We start from the raw sequence: 22,776 nt of genomic DNA, 5'->3' as shown, positions 1-22,776 counted from the left end.
ACACAATCTCAACATTAGATTCATATCATTACAATCTTTCTGCTACAGAAAAGTGTGCCTGTCAACACTAAAATATAATATTTAAATTAAAATACAATAATTAAAAATATTCCCGGCTTATCTGAGTTACTCAATTTAACCTTAGAATTGGTATTAAAATTGAACAAAACTCCATCTTCTCAAACTTCATGTATGATCATCTGAAAGAGTGGTACTACTGAACTAGGAACTTTTTTTACCATACAGTGGCTGGAACGTTATTGTTGACAACTTACACGAACGATCACGTTACACGAACAATTCCGCACGATTAACACATGATTAAACCTGTTACACGAACGATCTTTCACGTTCACGATTCTACACGTTGCACGATCTTACACGATTGTTAACGCAAACGCACGATTCTTCACTCAAAATAGTTCAAAATATTTAGGAATTAATATTTTCAAAACGAAATACGGCTGAATACTTATTTAAGATTTCAAAGAATTATCAATATCATTTCATAGACTTTGAAGAAAAAAAACGGAAAATGATATTTCTGTAACTAAATATATATGACTTAATATTTTAGATTAAAAATAATTATGTCTAAAGTAATTCTCCGATAAAAAAACGGATTTTGTTCGTTCTATTAGACGATGTACATGTATGTTGGTCGTATAATTTGATTGAATTGAATATCATGATATGCAGAAAGGGAGATACGATTGAACAAAAATGGCAGCATGGAATGACTAAAATCATAATTACAAATTTTATCCCTATGTTTCCAATGATTCAATGTCTGATAAACTTGCCAATTATATATTCAACTTTAAAAAAAATTTTATTTGAAGAAATTTAAAATTAATTAATTACAAATAGGCTCAAGAGATAAACACGCCGGATAATCAAAACTCCCGAAAATCATGCCGTGTCCATGTATAATTGTCGACTTACTAGTTATGTAAGCATTGAGAAATGTTTATTTCTTTGTAAATAAAAAAATATATTTATTTTCAATGAATTGGTTTCAAGATTATCTTGACCACAATAAGAAGTAAATAATTATTAAAATCAGATTTTTCAAAAAGGCGTTAAAGATCTAAGTACGGTATATCACAATATTGATCGCGCTATTTGACGAGAACTTAATATTGTACGACTTACTATATTGCTTGTTTACGGGCGATAATTAGTTCGTTCTGCATTCTATTATGTAAATTGCGCTTTTTCATTTTATTTGGACTTTAATTAATAAATTAAGAAAAACAAACAAGGGAAATGCTAATTTTACAAATAACATTTCGATAAAAACTTACAAAACGAAATTTACACGATTCTAAACGCACGATCTCGCACGATTAAAAACGCACACGATTGAGTCTGATACACGAACGATCTTCCACGTTACACGAACGATCACTCACGATACACGAACGTTTCTACACGATTGGTTTGTCAACAATAACGTTCCAGCCACTGTACACTCAATCTGATGTCACAAGTGAGTTCTTCCTTTGTCACTAAAGTTTTCATAAAACACTCTGCATTCAATGACCTCTCCTCCGTGTCATTTTTCTCCAATGCTTGAATAACAAACATCATGGCAGCATGCATGATTTACATTTATCAACTACTGTACAAATGTACCGGGTAGGTGATTCTGCTCTCACTGTCTTTTGCCCAAACTTTATATTATCCTCATGGTGTTAAAATTAATATATCTTAATTCATTGACAGTTCTGTCATCATCAATGATATAGTGTTTTAGGTTGATCATTCAATGTTGTATCATTGTCACTGATTTTAATCATGAATTCTGTTTACAGTCGTATATATCTTTACACTGTACTCTGAATTACAGTGTTTTGGTGCACTCTAATTAGTGTAATGAGTGAAGTACTTTATTTTAAAGCTGATTATGTGCTGCATTATTATTTCTTCTGCATCTCTAAATGCTGATTTTCTGATAAAGCAGCTAGAATTTAATTTCATTGCCGTTCCTCCTGTTGTGATGGTTACAACACTGAGCCTACAACAGTGAGCGTGAAGTTTTAACGTATTATGTCTACTCCATCTGTTTGGATACAGAACTCAATCTTTTGTCATCCGTATGAGCCCGCATTCCAAGTGGCACCTCCAGTGGGGGTGTATGTGTCTGATGGCGCTGTCTCTTGAACTCTGAAATTGTATTTGAAAGATATAAACTTCTAGGTTACAATTCTTGTAGAAGTAGCTCTCTTTATATACATCAATCTTTATTTGAAAACATCGTCTAAGTAATTCCTAACATTATATAAAACAATTATTGTTGAGATTGTGGCCATATCAAAGGGCCTGCACCAAGCTTTTGGCAAAGGAAGCATTGAGTGATAATGATTTTCCATTTGGGTATCAATTTCAACTACCGTATAAGTGGAAATTTTAGCGAGACGCAAATTTAGCGATTTGTCTTAAATAATAGGTGTTTTATTTTTAGCGAGATGCTATTTTTTGCGATTTTTAAATGTTCACTAAAGAAGCTATTACAAGCAAAACTCTTAATTTTTAGCGATATGAAATTTTAGGGATCTCAACACCCTTGCTAATAATGCTAAAATTAAATCCTCGCTAAAAAAAATTCTGCTTATATGGTAATACCCTCAAAAACAATCATAAGGACAAGATAGGGTAAGAGCCGAATCTGGCCCCCTATTTGATATAAAAATCAGAACACTGGTAAAATTGTTATAGTTTCTAGTTAAAAAGTTAAAATGATGCTTTCTTTAAGACAAGCACTAATTTTGATTCAAAGCTTACATGGAAGCCACTAGAGGGTATAGAAATAAGACATTTTTCTGAATTTCCTCAATTTTGGTGGAATTTCATCATATTTGGGATACATTTCTCTTCCGGAAACATAGAGCACACGCTTACCTATCTGAGATTTTTACACATATACTGCATCTGATATCAGAGTATAAAATATATAGATTTGGTAGATAGGCAAGTGTGTGCTCTATGTTTTCCGAAAGAAAATATGCTGTAAAATTAATAAAAATTTGCATAAAAATGAGAAATTCCGAAATTTGACCTATTTTCAGAGCTCACTGTGACCCCCGTATATTTTAAATCTTAAAACTAACACTCATTTTGTGGCAGGGCTGAAAACAGGTTTACATGGATGAACTGTTGAATCATTCTGAAAGACACCCAAAATAGGGGGCCAAATAATGGTTTTACCCTATCTTGTCCTTTATAAAATGTATTTTACACTTTGTATGAACATGGAAAACATATGGCTAAAAAAAAAGAATATTTCTCTGTAAACCTTGATGAATTCATCTCACACATTTAACACATATAAAATATAAGTTTCAGCATGCTATCCTCCTTTATTCAATTCCACATCTTATCTTACACATACAGTACCGACAGGACACAACCTAACACCAGAGCGAACAGACCCCAGGTTCGCTTCCCGGGTTCGCTCGGGGTCCGCTTTTAGAAATTTTGGGACCGCTCCGGGTGCGCTTTGGGTGCGCTCCGGGTCCGTTCCGCGTTCGCTTGGGGTCAGCTCTGGGTCCGCTAAAGCGAACCCGGCGTTCACTTTCTGGGGCCGCTTTACGCACTGATGCGTGAAGCGGACCCAGCTTTAATCTCACCGCCAGTAAGCCCCGCCCCTTGTATATTCCATACAGTAATGGTATTGTTGATTGATCATTGTTGTTTATGCGACAATGCGGACATGTACACTGTACATGTAAACAGCGATATAATGGAGAACATTGATAAATTTTCTAAAATTCAAAAGTACATTCGATAGAGATTTACATGTACATGTACATGAATAATTGATTTCCTTGATTTCTCGATCCCGAGAAATTCAAACTAATTTAACAGCGGGTTATAAGGCATTTATTTTTCTTTAGTTATAACGAGAAAATAAAAAAGAAGAGGAAGAAAAGAATGTTGAATTGATTTTCGAATGGTGTACAAGTGAAACTGACAAAAGAAATCTAAACTAAATACCTTTTAAATTCATGCTTTATATAGTTTAAAAATACATTATATTTTGTTATTCCTTACGTTTTGCTTAATCGTGGTTTAAATGTTTGCTTAATACGTGAATTATGATATCGCATTTATAAATTACATGTAACGTTTTGTAATCTGATATATGTAGATTTCATTTATAGTAGTTACATATTAAAAGTTTGTAATAAATATTCATCGGACATTTTCTAAAAAAAAAAAAAAATTACACCGTATATCAGATCTTTTTCACGGTCAGAATTTTGGTGCATGATTTTTATCAGAATAAAGGAAAAGGCAAATAATAATTGTTCTCCCAACCCGATAAGAATATATAAATATATATATGCCCCCTATTTCACACACACATTGTCTTTAAAATATTCTAATTATTTAATTATTTTATTTATGATTTCTCAATTTACGTGTTACATTAAATTATTCAAAATTTACATCAAAATTACTGATCTTCTTAATCTTCTTGGGCATGAAAAAAATGCGTGTATATGAAAATCTTCCTTCTGGATGCACAGATTGAAGTCATTCCGCCCTAATGGTATTAACAAACTCAATGACTTCACCAGAATGAACGTGAATGAGACCCAATTCCTGATGATACTTAACAAGATTATTCTTTCAATATCGTGTAACTCTACAGTTAGTTTGCCTTACCAACTCTCGAACAACCCACATACTATGTATTGCTTACGCCTTTATTAATTATTTTTTCCCAATATTTATTCCTAAAACATTTCAAAATTTATAATACATCACAATTCATATGTTAAAATATCCCTTCTATATTATATTTCTCTGATTATTCAGTTACGCCACTTTGAGAGAATGAAACAATGTACGATTTACTAAATGTCGTGATTAATTATCGAAATTAATTCGTTCAATTATGTAAATCGTATTTCACCTGAGTTATGATCTCTCTCTCTCTCTCTCGTCTTGATGTTTCCTGTATCTATTTATATTTAAATATTGGGCACGTTAATATTCCTGAACTGTTAGTATCTTGAAATGATGACATTTTACAATAATTGTCGAAGACCAACTATGTTTCTTTTCTCCTCTTTTTGTCAGTAAAAATTTTAATATCAATTGATTTCCATTTTTATGCATTGACTGATATATTTACCTAATCTATTTACCAAATGGACTTTAAATACTGGTATAAAAAATCTAAAGAAAATAAAAACGTATATAGTCATGTATAATTCTACGTGGAAAAATTGAAACAAATAATTAATTAGTTGCTTTAATAAAATAAGAAAATAAATATATAAATATAAAATACAACCCGGAGAATTAAAATAAATAAATATTAAATAACATTTTATTTATCATAATAGATTTACACAGCACATTCACACGTTTTGCTTGTATGGTGTTTGGATTTATATCGAATTAAATCAACACGTTCGATCTTATATCCCAAATCGACAGATCAATATGCTAGCTATTTTGATTGGTTGATGCACTGATTGGTTAATCGCTTATCCTGATTGACAGCTCTGTAAAGAAATACCGAACCCGCGTTCGCTCCCTGGGACCACTACTGAATTTGGGGTTCGCTCTATGGGTCCGCTTCGGGTTCACTCGGGGTCCGCTACGGGTTCGCTTTAGGTCCGCTCCGGGTTCGCTCGGGGTCAGCCCTAGCGGACCCCGAGCGGACCCAGAGAGTGAACCCGGGGTCCGCTCCGGGTTCGCTTTCTGTTAGGTTGTGTCCGGTCGGTACTGTACTTTATATAGGCTGTAAGAAGGATACGGAGATAACGAACAGTATTCAATGTCAAAAGCCATAAAACAATTCAATATAGGAGCAGAGCAAACACGGAGCTCCGAAACATCAGTGGTGGGATCAGGTGCCATGGAGGAGTAAGCATGCCCTGCTGACCAGTCACACCCCCTGTGTGCTCCTTGTAATGATCAGGAAAAAACGGAAAAATCTGTTGTCAATTCAGTGTATAAATAATGGACTAACAATTTGTATGAAAAATGTCAGTCAGCATTTGATTCAATGATAAATTGTATTTGTCGACAAGGTCATTGTATCGAGCATAGAACTTACGAAATGATGACTTTAAACGAGTCTGCTGATATTCTTGTTTCATCAACTTGCTTGTCAATAATTTGCCTAATTTTAGAAATTGTTCATACGTAGAGCATGCTCTTGCTTATCGAATCAACTGAGATATATATACTCCATATGCGGGTGATGAAGGTATATTGCTGCATAAATAAGGGAAGTTGATGATAGAAAAGTTAAAGTCATCATGTTTATCATATAGTTTGATTGTTAGATAACCATTTACATCTTTTTCAAGTAAAATATCCAAGTATGAAACAGATGTGTCAGACTCTGTGGTATCTATTATCTCAAGCTCATTAGGATATATTGTATCAATGTAGGAATGGAAATTACCATTGTTAATTGATAATATATTGTTGATATATCTAATGGTCAAGTTGAAGGCCACAGTCGGTGTTTTCTTCTTTTCATGCATAAGATTTTGCACAAATTCTGCTTAATATGAATATAAAAATAGGTCTGCTAATAACGGAGCGCAATTGGTACCCATGGGAATTCCAATAGACTGTTGGAATACCTGGTCTCCAAAAACCACATAGATATTGTCAATCAGAAACTCAAGAATCTCTTTGATGTCAATTTCAGAGTACTTGTGTGTGCAATCAGAATCTGTTTTAACAAAATAATTTTGCAAATGACCAATGACCAGATAAGTACATTTATGAGTTCCATTTTTATTTTTAAAGGCAGCTGTCAATTGGACTTAATTTATTGTGGGGAATGGTTGTGTATAAAGTTGAAAAGTCATAAGTTTTAAGCTGTTGATATAGGTAAAATCTTGTGAGTTCAAATTGTCCAAAAGTTCTTTGGAATTTTTGAGTATATCCACATCTGATTCACACTACTTCTTGAATATATTGTTGCAAAGTACTCTTGAAGATTTTCCTTCACTGCTGTCAATATTTTAGTGAGGAGTAACAAAAGAGGCTTGGTTGAACATTTACTGAAACCCGCAATGTATATTTGTATGTAAGAATAATTATGAAGTGTCAGAATCCAATATATATAGGGTAGTTCAAATTCATTTTGGCTCTGTGGAATAATAAAAATATTTAAAACTGACATATGGTTTTGAAGAATTTCTTCCTTAGAAAGGGATGTATGAGTATAAGTAGGATTACCACTAGCAGAATTAAATCCAAGTTCTTCTAAAATACAATATATATAATAAGCCTTAACAAATTTCAATGAAAAATTGAGAATGTACAAGCAATAGGTAATCTATAGTTCCTTAAAAACTTGAAAAACAACATTAGAAAAAAATTAATCTGCCATCAGCTTGCATGGAATTTCATATTAATTTACCCATAAGCCAACATTCTATCTGATTCTTCCAAGGACTTTTGGTTCCTCTCTACCTCTTCTTTAACTTCAAAGCTTTTAATATTCAGATCATCCATCCTAAAAGGAAAAACAAAATATTTCAATATTTTGGACTTTGTTATACTTTACATGTATCATAATTAGCATGTATGATATATGGCTGAAACTGATTTTTGAACGAGTTAGCGTAGATTTAATTTAGCACATTTCTCAATGTTCTTATTTACAGTCCCTGAAACGTTCTACTTTCCCACCTGAACGGTGAACGAACGGTGAATGAACGCAGAGTAAACGGTGGGTGAATGATGTGCGAACGCTGAACGTATCATGGTGAACGATGTGTGAACAGTGAGTGAATGCAGAACGCAAACTGAGCGCAAACGCGAGTGCAAAGGGAACGGTGAACTCTAGATGAACCATTTATTCGGAATGTCTCCATTTTCTTCCTTGCATTGAAATTATTCTTTTATTACTTAATTCTAATTTCAGGTGCTTATATAAATATAAATAAACAATAGATAAATAAATAAATAAACAATAGATAAGTAAATAAATAAATTAATGATAAAAACATTTTTGTTCCGTACATATATGTTCCTATGTTTTAAATTGATATTTTTATAACACAATTTTATTTGCCGTAAAACATGTATTTTTTCCGAACGCGTGTAGATTGAATATAAAATTATTCTCTGAATAGTAAATATGCTTTTTCTTTTCACTAATAAAATAATGTGGACTTCTGAAGATATACCACTTATAGAATGAATAAATACATTGTACGCGGTTGAAACAGTCATACATGTATTTTCGTGCCAAAGCGATTCTGAGTTAAATAACAGATTTTTTTTAAATTCACAATTATCTGTTGACATTGACTGTTATCGTACTGCATAAAAACTATCGTTTTATTTCAATTCTAATGCAAAATATTCTATATTTACATGTATGTGCCTTTTGTATTCTTTTATGACGATTATTTTAGCTAACTTCTTCATGTATCGTTAGACATTTCCCAGCCGTGATTATACTCGGTCAAGATGCAGGAAAGAGGCATTCAAATTATTTGTAATAGATTAAATTTTCAAAACTAAATAAGTAATGTGCTGTCATAGTTTTTATTGAACAGAAAAATGTTCGAGAGAGAAAGAGAAAGAGATAACCCCTCAATCCTCAGATATATGTTGTATCAAATAAAATTCTTATTATTTTTCCTAAATATTCCAAGCAGTAAAGGTAATCTTTTTTTTTAGATTAACAAATCCATTTGACAGTTATCATTGTGTGGACCCTGAGGTCCACCCAGTAAATATATAAGCGAGGTTAAACCGGATGCCCCGGGCAAACGACAGGTTACGCATGCGCGAAAATGCTAGAGAGTTCGCACCTTAGGTAACTTGCCCATAGAATAATTTGCCCTATTTGAATTAAAATATACCATTCATTGGCAAATCACACTTTTAATTCTGCATATCGCATTTACATATTGATTGACAGATCCGATTTTCTCACTTTTACATATACTTTTATATAAAAACTAAACATTGATTCTATGGTACAAGCATTTTAAGAAGGTATACAGTATATAGATACATGTAACTTAACAATCTGAATGAAAATGTCATTCAACGAATAGAGATAATTTTTAAAAGATAGACCAAGTTTTTGCCGGCATTAGGCTCGCAAAATAATTTAGTGTTTCAGCAAACAAAATATTGTTTGATAAAGGTTTGCATTGTGGCAAGCCACGGGTTTTGTGTCCATTCTATGTTAACTTTGTGGAAATAGAACATTTGGACACAAAACCTGTGGCTTGCGACAATGAAAGGTTTGTAGGGACGGCTTTTTTAATGTGTGTGTGGGGGGGGGGGGGGGGGGGGAGGCTCCAACAAAAAAATCTGCGTACTACAGAGCTGTGCTTTTCATAAACCATCAAACCATCAGATGTCAAGTCCAAGTCAGTATGAGTTACACGTAGCAAAATAACCCAATTTTTTTAAACTAACAACACTAAAGGTTGCTAATCGGAGATAAACAATAAGTAGACAGATCATTAGGGCTGTATCAATATATCGATATATCGATACGTATCGATATTCAAGAAAAATATTGTATCGAAAAGTAACTTCCAATACGTATTGGACAGGCATTTTTCCTTCAAGTTCTGTTTAAAAGATGGGAATTTCAATCACCAAAGATTATATTTTACTTTTTTGAATTAAAACCTTCAATAATTATATAATTTCTAAGGAAATAAAACAGTTTTTATAATTATTACAAAATACATAGAGAAATTTTTTTGAAAATGTTGATTTTACTGTCATCAAAAGTTTTAATTGAAATGTTATTTTTAAAGACAATGAGACAAGAACTTTAAAATGGGTAATAAAACACTTAATTGTTATGAAAGGTATGCATTAAAATGATTTAGAAGCCTTTTCTGATGGACTTGTTTCAGAATCCAATATATCGCATATCGCTTTAAAAAATATTGTATCGTATCGTATCGAAATTTTTGGCTCAATACACAGCCCTACAGATCATTGTAGAAAAAGTGAACAAACCTACTTGAATATTCCCTACACTTAGAAATTTTTTTAACTGAATTTCAGTTAGAAAAAAAAAATGCATATGGTCCACGTATTGCAGTCCTTTTTTAAAGGACAGCAACTTGTTGGCTTTTATTTTCCATCATCAAGTTCACCTAGTTCACTGGAAGTCCGTGCTAGTAGCATGCTTGTCCTGTCAATCAAAATCATTTGACACAGTGGAGGTGTAGAAATCGCGTTTCACTAAACATGCAGAAGTCACTTAGTATTCCAAGAAGTTTTAATATTTTTCCCTATCATTTCTAGATCTGATTTTTGCATTCATGCAGAAAAAAATAAATAATTGGAGTATATACTTGGAAGGATTAAGTTTTAAATTGAATTTGAAACATAATCCCTGCCAATATGCACGTTTCGAGATTATCTCCCTTGATGCGCTCTTTCGTTTAGGAGGGGAGTTTCATTGCCGCGTAAACAAACAGGTGGGACAAATATTTGATATTTATATTGGGGATACATTGTATCATCGATATACTGGTTTAGCATAAATATATAATTGTCAGGATGCACTCTACATTTCGAGAATAACCGAATTAATTTATTTCGGGAGAAAAGGCACCTGAAGGGGGGGGTGGTCTTAATTATACTGCATGAATGGCAAACATATATTTAAACATTTGTTTAGGTATGGTGAAGGAAGGAATTTTCTTTCTCTAATAATAGACAATTTTTAACAGTTGGTCTTTTCTGAAATTTAAAACCACACAATTAATTTAATTAGCTCTAAAGATATTTAATTAGCTGAATATTTGCAGTACTGTTAATAATTCTCAAACCTACATGAAGTTAAAATATGTGTTACTGTAGAAATAATATTTTTTTTATATATTCTTGTCCTGTGAAAGACTTGGGATTTATTATTTACATCCATCAATAATTTGTCCTCTTTAAAATTACAGCATATTGATGCCATGCGTGAAGCATTTGTACATTGCCCCTTTTTTAAATTTAATATTTATACCCGCACTTTCTAAAGAAAGTTCGGGTATATTGTTGTTACTCATGTCCGTCCGTCCGTCCTTCTGTCACACTTTTCTTCCCTGAACTTCTCCTACATTTTTCACAGTGGCTTAATCATCTTTTGGGAGATGGTTGGTGGTGTCATGTAGATGTGCAGTAAAGTTTCAGAATTTTGATTTTGCTCCTGGGGGTCAAATGGGGGTCGAAAAATGACGTTTTTTCTGCTAAAAGCCCCGTCTTCTCTGAACTCCTCTTACATTTTACTCAGCAGCCTAATCACCTTTTGGGAGATGGTTGGTGGTGTCATGTAGATGTGCAGTAAGGTTTCGGAATTTTGATTTTGCCCCAGGGGGTCAAATGGGGGTCGAAAAATGATGTTTTTTATGCAAAAAGCCCCGTCTTCCCTGAACTCCTTCTACATTTTACACAGTAGCCTAATCATCTTTTGGGAGATGGTTGGTGGTGTCAGGTAGATGTGCAGTAAGGTTTCTGAATTTAGATTTTGCCCTGGGGGGTCAAATGGGGGTCGAAAAATGATGTTTTTTATGCTAAAAGCCCCCTCTTCTCTGAACTCCTCTTACATTTTACTCAGCAGCCTAATCACCTTTTGGGAGATGGTTGGTGGTGTCATGTAAATGTGCAGTAAGGTTTCGGAATTTTGATTTTGCCCCAGGGGGTCAAATGGGGGTCAAAAAATGATGTTTTTTATGCAAAAAGTCCTGTCTTCCCTGAACTTCTCCTACATTTTACACAGTAGCCTAATCATCTTTTGGGAGATGGTTGGTGGTGTCAGGTAGATGTGCAGTAAGGTTTTGGAATTTAGATTTTGCCCTGGGGGGTCAAATGTGGGTCGAAAAATGACGTTTTTTGTGCAAAAAGCACCTGTCTTCCCTGAAGTCTTCCTTAATGTTACTCAGAAGCCTAATCATCTTTTAGGAGAGTTAAATATTTTGAAAATTATGTAAAACATCAACATCAAGGGGTAAAAAGGCATCGCATGCTGGGAAACACCTTGAATTCTTATGAGTAATTAATGTACATGTCAAATGTGAGAGTCATATCTCATCTCAATCAAAAGTTATAAGCAAATGCAACATTTTTGAAAAGTAGGTTAAGGCTTGACCGCTTCAAGGTCAAGGTCACAGAGTAAAAGTCATGATTTATTTGGAAAGGTCTTATCACAGGTAATAATATACATGCATTATGATATGAATGCCCTAACTTTTCTCTTTCAAAATGATGAATTTATAACAATTTAATTTTTTTGCAAGTAGGTCAAACTTCTAGGTCACATGTAAAAAAAAAAAATTCTCACAGGTAAATACTAATACATAAGTTTAATATGAATGTCTCTTCTCATTCAGTAGATATGACCGTGATGACCAAGGTTAAATTTATTGAGACAGATGGACAGTCTGACATACAAATGTACATATTTCTATATGAATTGGGTAAAATTGGCCCAGTGGTTCGAGAGAAGTTAAAAATGTAAAAAGTTTTCAGACAAACAGATGGATGACACGTCACGACAGACGTTATATGCTAAGGAAACCAGAAAAGCTCAAATGAGTGTTTTGAAAGGGTTACAATATGGTTGCAGTATTTGAAAAGCTGTTTTTTTCATGCAGAGATATGCATGACCAACATATTCATGTTTTATATTTTCTTTAGTAATTTGTTTGTTTGTTGTGAATACATCTCTCTTGGGAATTCTTCCCTCATATGGAGACACCACCAAATAATAATGAAGATAAGATGTGTCTGTGAAACACTGATGTCCCTGTATGGAAGCCTATGGCGAAGGTTGAAGTTTCTCAAATATATGTCAAACTCAAAGGTCAAGGTCAAAGGGTTCAATTGTTAGTATCAGAAGAAAGTCTTGTCACAAGGAATGCACATGTGAAATAAAGAAATCCCTAGTAATTCCTGTTCAAAAGTTAATTGCCAAGGTTAATTTTTTTGTTTAAGTGGTTCAAACTCTAGGGTCAAGGTCAAACATATTTATACCTGTTGACAGTTCACAATGAATACACATGTTAAGCATGAAAGCCCTAGCACCTACTGATCAAAATTTAGGCCAAGTTTAAAGTTTGGTATTTTTCTTGTAAAAATGTGTATCCTAGGTCAAGCGATCAGAGGTAAAAATTAATGGTACCCAAATAAAAGGTCTTAATTGTCACAAGAAATAAAAATAAAAAATGTGGAAGCCATTTGCATAGCCCATCCCACTTAAAACTTATGGGCAAGGTTATAATTTCTGCAGACAAATAGACAGACATAATATAAACACAAGAAACAAAATATGTATAATTAGTCAAATGGAAAAAAATATACTATTTAATTGGAATCACAAAATAGATTGTTATTTCAGGGACAGGGAGTGGGTAGGGAGATTGGAACCCCCCCCCCCCCTGGAATTTGCCTTGTTATTTAAACAAGACTATACACTGAAGCAAATAAAAAATGACTTTGGACATCCTCCCCCTAACTTAGAAAACATTGACCACACTATCATTGTTTTTATTTTGTTTATTTGTTTTCAGTTTTTTTTCTCCTGCTTGTCAGGAAATTCTGGGCTGGAATTTTTTGACTGAGATGTGAACCCCCCTCCCTACTCCCGAAAAAAAATTCTGGATCTGCACCAGTATTGGAAGTAACTGAATGTCACATCGACAACGGGAGATAACTTCACAATATGAAATTCGTCTAGTGTGGCATGCGATGATCTTTGACCCTTTTAGAACTTTAACCTAATCGTTTGGGTTTATTTTACCCCCTACTATACTTAAACTTGTACTTACCGACTGCCATAGGTCTCGCCAACTTCATGAAATATAAATCCAATTATAACACAAATGACAAAATGAATTAATCCAATGCACACCAGATGGCAGCCATGTGCTAATTCCATTCGGAAAACCTTTGTCGATTCCGTCACCTTATCAGATGAAGTGGGAATCGGCCGAGGTGTGCCAAATGGTGTTTAATCTAAAAATATGATAATGGGTGACGCAACGTGATGTGATGTAGAAATTTACATGTTAACATGTATAGTACAAGAACAAATTTTAAATTAATTCATAAAAAACAATGTTTTAACAAAACTTTTCCACCTAGCCTATTCCAAAAAGTATGTGCTGTGTGATTGTGGTGTCGAGGGAGGGGGGGGGGGGATTAGTAAATTTAAAAAGGTCCTATTATGAGCAAAACATTTATCAAAATCTAATTTACATCATTATAGAATTCAAACTGGTATATAATGAATTAAGCATGTAAAACAAATATAAGAGGTTCTGAGTTATAGGTCACAGGGTCTGAGAATTTCATACTCAATTTGATGAATACATGTAAATTATAGAATTATTTTGACTTTTTCCTTGGAAAGCCGCCCAATATGTACATTGGCGGATCCAGAAGAGGGGGGGGGGTTCCGGGGGTTGGAACCCCCACTTTATTTTTTGCCAAATGGAGAGAGAAAGAGAGAGAGAGAGATATATAACGTAATCTGAGAGAAAAAATTGTACGTCTTACTTATGTATTGAATAGATAAATTCCCACACATTTATTTTCCTCCATTTGCCTTCATTATTACTTTTTAAGAGCGAATGGAAGAAAATATTCTACTTATTTTTATATGTCTTATGTGCTATGTAACATGCGAGGTGCTATGTAACATGCGAGGTTTAATTTGATATGATATTTCCGCGATCTTTGGCTGTGTTGGCTATACATGTATATATGTTTCCTTTTTAATCATATCTATTAGAGGAACTTAATTACATGAAACTGTTTGTGTTAAACCACATCCGCATCTTATCCCCAAAGAGTTTTTTTTTTCAAATTCTAAAAGAAAATTCTTTTTACTCTAACTCTGAAATGCTGCATATCCATTCAATTTTATCGGGCTTCATTAGTTTTTGTAATGAGTTTGTTTTTTCCGACTTGGGATACCTAGCCTTTTCAAAGAAAAAAAAGAATGTAAACAAAGATATTATAATATACCACAACATAAGTTCTTTCAATACGTGTGTATGAATCTTTGCTTGAGAGTGTGTATGGGGGGGGGGGGGTTAGAAAGACACAACCCTGGAACCCCCCCCTTTCAAAAATTGCTGGATCCGCCCCTGATGTAGGAGCGTGTATTTAGAGGCAAACACCTTAGTGCGGGTATTACTGTCTCATGACAGCATCTAGTTTAATTAGCATCTTTCTACATACATGTAGGTACTTAATGTATTATTCAAGGGAAATTTCATGAAATAAGCAACAGCTGAGTTATAATAATAGAAATATAAATATCATAGATAATTTTTGCAATGAAATAATAATCCTTCAAACACAATATCTAAGTTTTTTAATTAAAAAACATGTAAATCCTTACCATCAAAAAGAAAAGTCCTTTCATTTCGGAGTTCTTAATGACAATGAAGACTGAACGATAAGTGAACAGTGAACGCAAGGTGAATGCAAAGTAAAAGGAACGAAGAGTGAACAGTGAATGTTTTGTGAATGGTGAACACGAGCACACGGTGAATGCAATACTGTGAACGAAGAGCGAACGGTGAACCCACGCTGAACGAACGGTGAGCGAACGGAAAAATCGGAAAGTAGAATGTAAATATGTGCAAGACATTTAGCGTTGTATTTGAATTAGTGGAATTAGTGGAATTCCTTTCTGCCAAAAGCACTAAAAAGAATACACAGCCAAATGTAATATGTTTACAGTATATTCTTCCAAGATTGTTAATATAATGCAAGTTGAATGAAAAATGGCAAGTGAATTTTTTATGTAAATTTTCAATTTAGTAGAAATTGTGAAATCCCTATTTAAATAAACAAGAACAGTTTTACTATTGTATAATATGATTAATATATTAATTAACTTAAAGTCTCTGTCAAGACTGTAGTTCTACTGGTTTGTACTTGAAAAGTAGCACTTGGACTTGAATCTGTGCAGCAGCAAAAAATATAACTAAAAACTCATTGCTAGTAATGAGAAGGTCTTCTGTTACACTACTACCTTGAAATCATATATGCGTGGCCTGTACTTCCTGCGAAATTAGTTTGCATGGATGTGTCCTTTCCAACATACTAGGTATTACTATTAGCCAAAAACTTAATGTAGAAACACAACTACTCAGTACTTGAAAAATTCATTTTTAGATCACCTGAGTTACTCAGGTGACCTATTGCTATCCATTTTCCTCCGTCGTCATCCGTCGTGTGTTGTGTGTTAACATTTGAACATTTTGCTTCTTCTCTGAAACCAATGAACCAATTTTAACCAAATTTGGTATACAGCATTTATTGGTGAAGGGGAACAAAAATTGTGAATTTCATCGTCCCTGCCCCCCTGGGGCCTGAGGGATGGGGCCAAAACCACTAGAATTATTGAAATCTCTCACTCTCGTACATTTCTCTGTTCAATAAAAACTATGACAGGACATTACTTATTTAGTTTTGAAAATTTAATCTATTACAAATAATTATAATGCCTCTTTTCATCATCTTGTCCAAGTATAATCACGGCCGGAAAATGTCTATAGATACATGTAGAAGTTAGCTAAAATAATCATCATAAGAAAATAAAAATGACACATAAATATAAAAAATTTTGCATTAGAATTTTAAATTACAGGTGTTTTCATTCAAAACGTCAACAGACAATTGTGAATTTCAAAGAAAAAAATCAGTTATTTTACTCAGAATCACCTTGGCAAGGAAATAGATGTTTGGTTCATTCAGTTGGGTGCAATGTAATTAATTCATTCTATCAGTAGTAGTTTTATCCTCTAAAGTCCACAATATTTTATTAGTTAAAAGAATAAGCATATTTACTTTATAAGTAGGTTAATTTATATTTTAACTACATGCGTTTTATAACAAATACACATGTTTTACAGCAATTAAAATCATGTGATTTAAACATAGGTATGTGCAGAAAAAAAACAATTTTTATATTTATTTATACATGAATTTATTTATTGTTTATCTATATTTACTTATGAAATTAGAATTATAGAATAACAGAATAATTTCAATGCAAGGAAAAGATCGGAGGAATTCCGATAAAATCGTTTATCTTGTATTCACCGTTTGTTCACCATTCACTTTGCGTTCGCGTTCTGTGTTCACTCACTGTTCATACATCATTCACCAAGTTGCATTCAGCCTTTCGCACATTGTTCACTCACTGTTCGCTATGTGTTTGTTCAACGTTCGTTCAACGTTCATTCAACGTTCGTTCAACGTTCATTCAACGTTCGTTCAGCGTTTGTTCACCATTCAGGTGGGAAAGTAGAATGGTTCAGGGACTGTTCACGAATTTTCCTGTTTTTATAGAGTACTACAAAGTATGTCTGGCACAAAGGATTCATAAGAAAACATAAAAAAAAAATAATGGAGACATTCTCGAATTTCTCTGTTTTAAATTTCAAGAGCTTATGTTTATTACTTTTTCTTAAATAACATTTATATCACTCCTTCCTTTAAGAGCTTCAGTTTATAATACATGTAACATCAAAAACACACGGTAACGACGTCAACCTACTCATCAATTGAAAATCATTAAAAAATCAGTTATATAAAATTGTAATTACATTTGATACCTATAAGGCTATACACGATTTCAAAAATTCGCGCACTCAAGTTACTTCCCTTTACTATGACGTCAGACGAGGAAGCTCTAATCCTTGTATCATAGACCTAAAGCGAAAGAGTTATCAATTTGATATCACAGGCCCAAACTTTACTTATTTTTCTTTCAATAAAAAATAATATAGCCCTTACCTTGTGTTTATTAGTAGGTAGGGGTATATAATTCCTTATTTAAAGAAAAATAAGTAACGTCAGGTGCCTGTGATAGTTATAACACATGTTCATGATGTCTTTTCTTTTTCACCTGATGTTGGTATTACGAGGGGCATTTCAAAAGTTCTGGCAACTGTTTAATAAAAGATTAACCGTTTTACGGAAATTATTGAGTTTGATATCATTGAAAAGATCAGAAAAAAATACACATATTGTGACGTCACTTTATAATTTTTATGACGTAATAACTCCGAAAATGACGTCAGATTATAGAATGTTTAGCATACTGACAATAAAAATGACATAACAAAAGATACAATTTGATCAAATTAAAATTTTCAAGACAACTTTTGCTCATTACTCGGACGCAAGTTAACGGACGCAAATGCCACTTGGTGGAATGTTTACATAGACTACAATCTATCATATGGTATTTTATTTTGGAGATTTTCTTGTTCTGTAATGGTTTTAGCGAGTGTCAAAATTAGCATGGTTTTATCGAATCTCGCTCAAACTTTTGCGTAAAAGAGACCTAAATGTGAGAAAAAGACAAAGTTGACAATCAAAGAAAAATAGGCGATCGTGTTACAAAATTCGATGGCATTAATTCGTCAGGTGTTTTAACAAGAATTGTGGGATCGATGAAGGCTCAAGAGAAGTTAAGTTTAGCGTGCCCAATATTTTCTCGTAAAATCCAAAATGGCGGCGGCGCAGTTGTAACCCCACCGTACCTCCACATATTCGCAAATTTTAATGCATGGAAAATAAATAAGACTTTACATGTCTGAGTAACTTATATTCATTTTTTGGATTCAAAAGTCAAAAGCAGTAGTGAGTTTTGGGGCGCCGAAGTTGAATTTATATGAAAAAATACGCACAGAATCCAGTCGGGGACAAGATTTAGTACAGTTTATTCGTAAACGGTAAGAGTCCTGTTACTCAAAATATATTTGATAAAAACTGCATTAATATACTTCAGTTTAATATAGAACATGTTTTATTTCAAACAATGGAGAGCTATTTAAAAGACCGAAAAGTCAGCCGTATCATGTAAGTAAAATTTTTGAATGAATGTCTATGAAAGCAAAACCGGACATAAACCGTGCTCGTAAACAAACTATACAATGAATAATGGAATTGCTTATAAACAGTATCATAGTCCTATTCTACCTCTTTTCAAATTAAAATTCTCTTTGAAATATTTTTTCAAATAAGCCTTTGACAGATCGTCTCATGTGGATAAAAACGCGACTTTTCAGTATGCTAAACATTCTATACTCTGACGTCATTTTCGGAGTTATTACGTCATAAAAATTATAAAGTGACGTCACAATACGTGTATATCTTTTTGATCTTTCCAATGATGTCAAACTCAATAATTTCCGTAAAACGGTTACTCTTTTATTAAACAGTTGCCAGAACTTTTGAAATGCCCCTCGTATAATAGTAATATTAGAACCATTTATTGTTATTGATGCTTTTAACATGTTTTAAAAATACAATTAATCTCATTGACATGTATGAATTAGCGGAATCGTTGCGCTGGAACACAGAATCATTTTCTTTCGTATACATTGTACACGTGTATACCATATAACCCCCCCCTTTCAATAAAAATATTTTTTAAAGAAAACTAAAAGTCTTGTAACCGTTTCAACAGGTTTTTCTACGTTTTAAACATATTTCCTAACAATTTTGCATGTTCTGAAATCATTGTGTGGGAAAAAGTTTCCGGAAGACGTATACTGTAATTTGCTTCTACTCCAGCCATCAGTCTTCGTAATGAGATCCATCTTTCACTTTCACTTTTTCTGCATTGTTTGTACTTTTATTTGTCACATGCAGTGTATATTAATATGAAGAGATCAGGGTCTGGATCAATTACTGTGAATGTTGTACATGTTGATAAAACCCATAAACTTAGTCACTTGCCCGACTGAACAGGCGTGATATAGTTTCCGACTTTATTATTTTTTTTTTACATAGACACTCTGATATTTCAGCGATCATTCAAGCTCAGTTTTCTAACACTTTTCATGTTTAATAGATAACAAAGATGCCGGGATATTGTTCATCTAAAGTTATAATATTGAACACCGGGGCATGCAGCTATCATTGTCTGTTAGCTCTGCCGACACCCGCGATTAATCCATGACTTATTACTTGTTTTAATTAATCAAAAGATTTTGTTAAAGCCATATATGGCGTATGTACAATGGAAATTATTAGACTAAAATTATAAGAACTTATTATTTGTATTATTACTTTACATAAAGATAGAACTTTTCCCTAAATTACAAAATCTAAGTCAATTGCGTTATAAAGATATCACAATTTAATTTGGATTCTCTTAATTTTCTCCGACTCGGAAGAAAATACAAAAGATTTAAATAACACATTACAGAGAAGATAAAATCATATTATTATTTGAAACGAGGTGTTCTCTGTGTTCAGAATTGTATGAAAAGTTTAAATTTAAATGTATTAATTAAATTTCTTTACTTAATTTTGTATTTTTCAAAAATATATTTTTTTGATCAGTTACGCAATATATGGCTTTAAGGAATAACTTTCTAATTTTTTTTATTTCATCAATCGAGTGGCTTGCGTGATAATTTCCATAAAAATCGGACAGTATTCCTTATTTATACATGCTCTTGAATGGGCGCTTAGTTATCCACGTGCTACAGGTCCCGCTTCTGTCTCAATCGGTTCACGGCCCGCCCACACGTGATTTTTTTAAACCGTGCCTATCGATGAACTAGTACATTCATGAAGAAATAAATAGAGGGTTTTCAATGTTTTGTTGTTGAATATGGGATTTTATTTTATTTCACGAGTGCCAGTGGGACAGGATTTTTTTTTATATATATTTTCACGAGTGCGAAGCACGGGTGAAAATGTTAAAAAAAAAAAAAAAAAAATCGACTGTCTCACGAGTTTATTTCGAAAATGTAATCGTCTTAAATTCTAGAAACTGACTTGCTATTAATATCAATGATGTAAAGTTCCGTCATAAGTTTCAGGTCTTTTTGAAATCTGCATATCGTTATAGAATTTAAATCGATTTTTAGCGACAGGCAATGATTTCGCATGAAAGGGAAGAATTGTGCTATTTCTTTGCACGAATTGATTTGATTTCTTTTTATATACATGTAGGTCAAAAAAAATTTTAAACATTCATCGCATTCTCTTTGGAACTCTTTACGGCTGAGAATCCATCTTGATATTGTAAATTTTAAATATGAACGACATGAAGATTTGCAGTTGAATCCTTTTTTCAACATTACATTATTTCCTTATTGAATACATACATGTACAGTATATATACATATATAGTAGGTAAATATTTACAAAACCATGTGTTAATTTAGACTTAGAATTGAAATCAATCATATAATTTAAAGTCAAGATGTTATAACGGTATATTTTTAAGTGACATAGAAAAAATCTTAATTGGTCACGTTTTCGTAGAATGACTGATGTATGTATCATTGTTTACATAAAATGAAAGTAGATTTAACATTTCACGCCCATTGATTGTCAAGACAACATCTTCATTTAATTCACGTAAAGTACAACAGCTATAATATAATAATGCAAGTTTTTTAACACAAAATTGTTTCCATTTAAGTACTTACGTTCAACTTTTGAACTATGTTTTGAATCTTGTGCATTGTACCATGTGCGAATCTTACGTTTATCCTCGTTTGACGTCATCAATACATAAGGTAGGTAACTCTCCCGCAAGAGGGCGCGACTTTTTGGAATCGTGTATAGTATCTTAATTTTGTTTAATTTTAATAATTACGCAAAAAAAGTTGCTTTAAAGCAATAAATATGCTGAATTTTACCAGAGACCTAGGTCCCTGATTTTACTAATGATGAGCGAAATATTGCTCATATATTAATTTTTTCTATAGTTTATTTGCATGCCAAATTATACTGAAATCAAGTAACAACTGTAGTAGGAGTATTTTAAAAATTTCACAGAAAAAGTTAAGCCCACGAATGGTCAAAAAATGCCTCATCTAAAAAATTAATGAAATTTTGATAATAGATAGTATAGACCTCAAGTTTTATGGAACAGTTTTCCTTTTTTTGATATCTATTTTACTTTTTCTTTAAGAGAGTTTGCATTATGACATTGTTTTACTAGAAAATTGTGAACGGAACGTCATAATTGGTATAACGTGACGTAACGTCATATAGGACAATAAAAATCATGTGATTGTAAACACAGAAATGACTTGAAAATGGATAATTGACTACCAGGTATGACATTATCAGTTTAATAGAAGTACGTGTCCAGTCGTATTTTGTGCGATTTCAACAATGCAAGGCCCAAAAGCAATGTTTTTGAATGTAAGTTTGGGTTGGAGGTGGAGGAGAAAACCTCCACAAAAAGCTAAACCTACGAAGCAATTTTCAATGTCTATATTAGGTATATATTCGGAAAAAAAGCATGATGAAACCAAACTTAAGCATGTTCATACATCTTATTGGAAGACAAAGGCATAAACTTCTATTAAATAAAAAAAAACAATGACTGAATCTGACTAATAGCTCTTAATTCAATCTGCAAATGCCTTATAAAAGAAAGAGGGCGTAAAATGGGCGAGGACAATCTCCCGCTCCAAGACATTATATTTCTCAATATCCAAAATTCACGGAAAAGTTTTATTTTTCTAAAATAATGTTGTCAGTTATGTCATCTTTAACACGTTTGATTCATTTATTTCATTGCATGACTTAATTGATATTTTTTTAAGTTGACATGCAGTTACGCATATTAACCGGAAAAAGGGTATAAATTGGGTTTTCTTTATATAATGGGTCAAGTCTCCATTCCACATTAATGTTTAAAAGATTGAAAAGTAAATGTAAAATATATTTAACGTTTCAAAAAATTGGAATCCGAAACCATTCAATATAAAAAGCGAATATTTATGGAAAGATTTTTAATTCAACAAA

General features: G+C 32.8%; 1 pseudogene; it reads right to left on the bottom strand.

Moving 5' to 3' along the window:
- Window positions 1–326: 326 nt before the first annotated feature.
- Window positions 327–22,776, bottom strand: part of LOC134245831 (serine/threonine-protein kinase TBK1-like) — a 74,353-nt pseudogene continuing 51,903 nt past the window's right edge.

This window comes from Saccostrea cucullata, unplaced genomic scaffold (genome assembly GCF_032062105.1).
Source record: "Saccostrea cucullata isolate Sc308-1 unplaced genomic scaffold, CSIRO_AGI_Scuc_v1 ctg555, whole genome shotgun sequence".
Classification (NCBI taxonomy): Eukaryota; Metazoa; Mollusca; class Bivalvia; order Ostreida; family Ostreidae; genus Saccostrea; species Saccostrea cuccullata.
The sequence above is the reverse complement of the archived record's forward strand: the minus strand, read 5'-3'. Positions and strand labels throughout refer to the sequence as shown.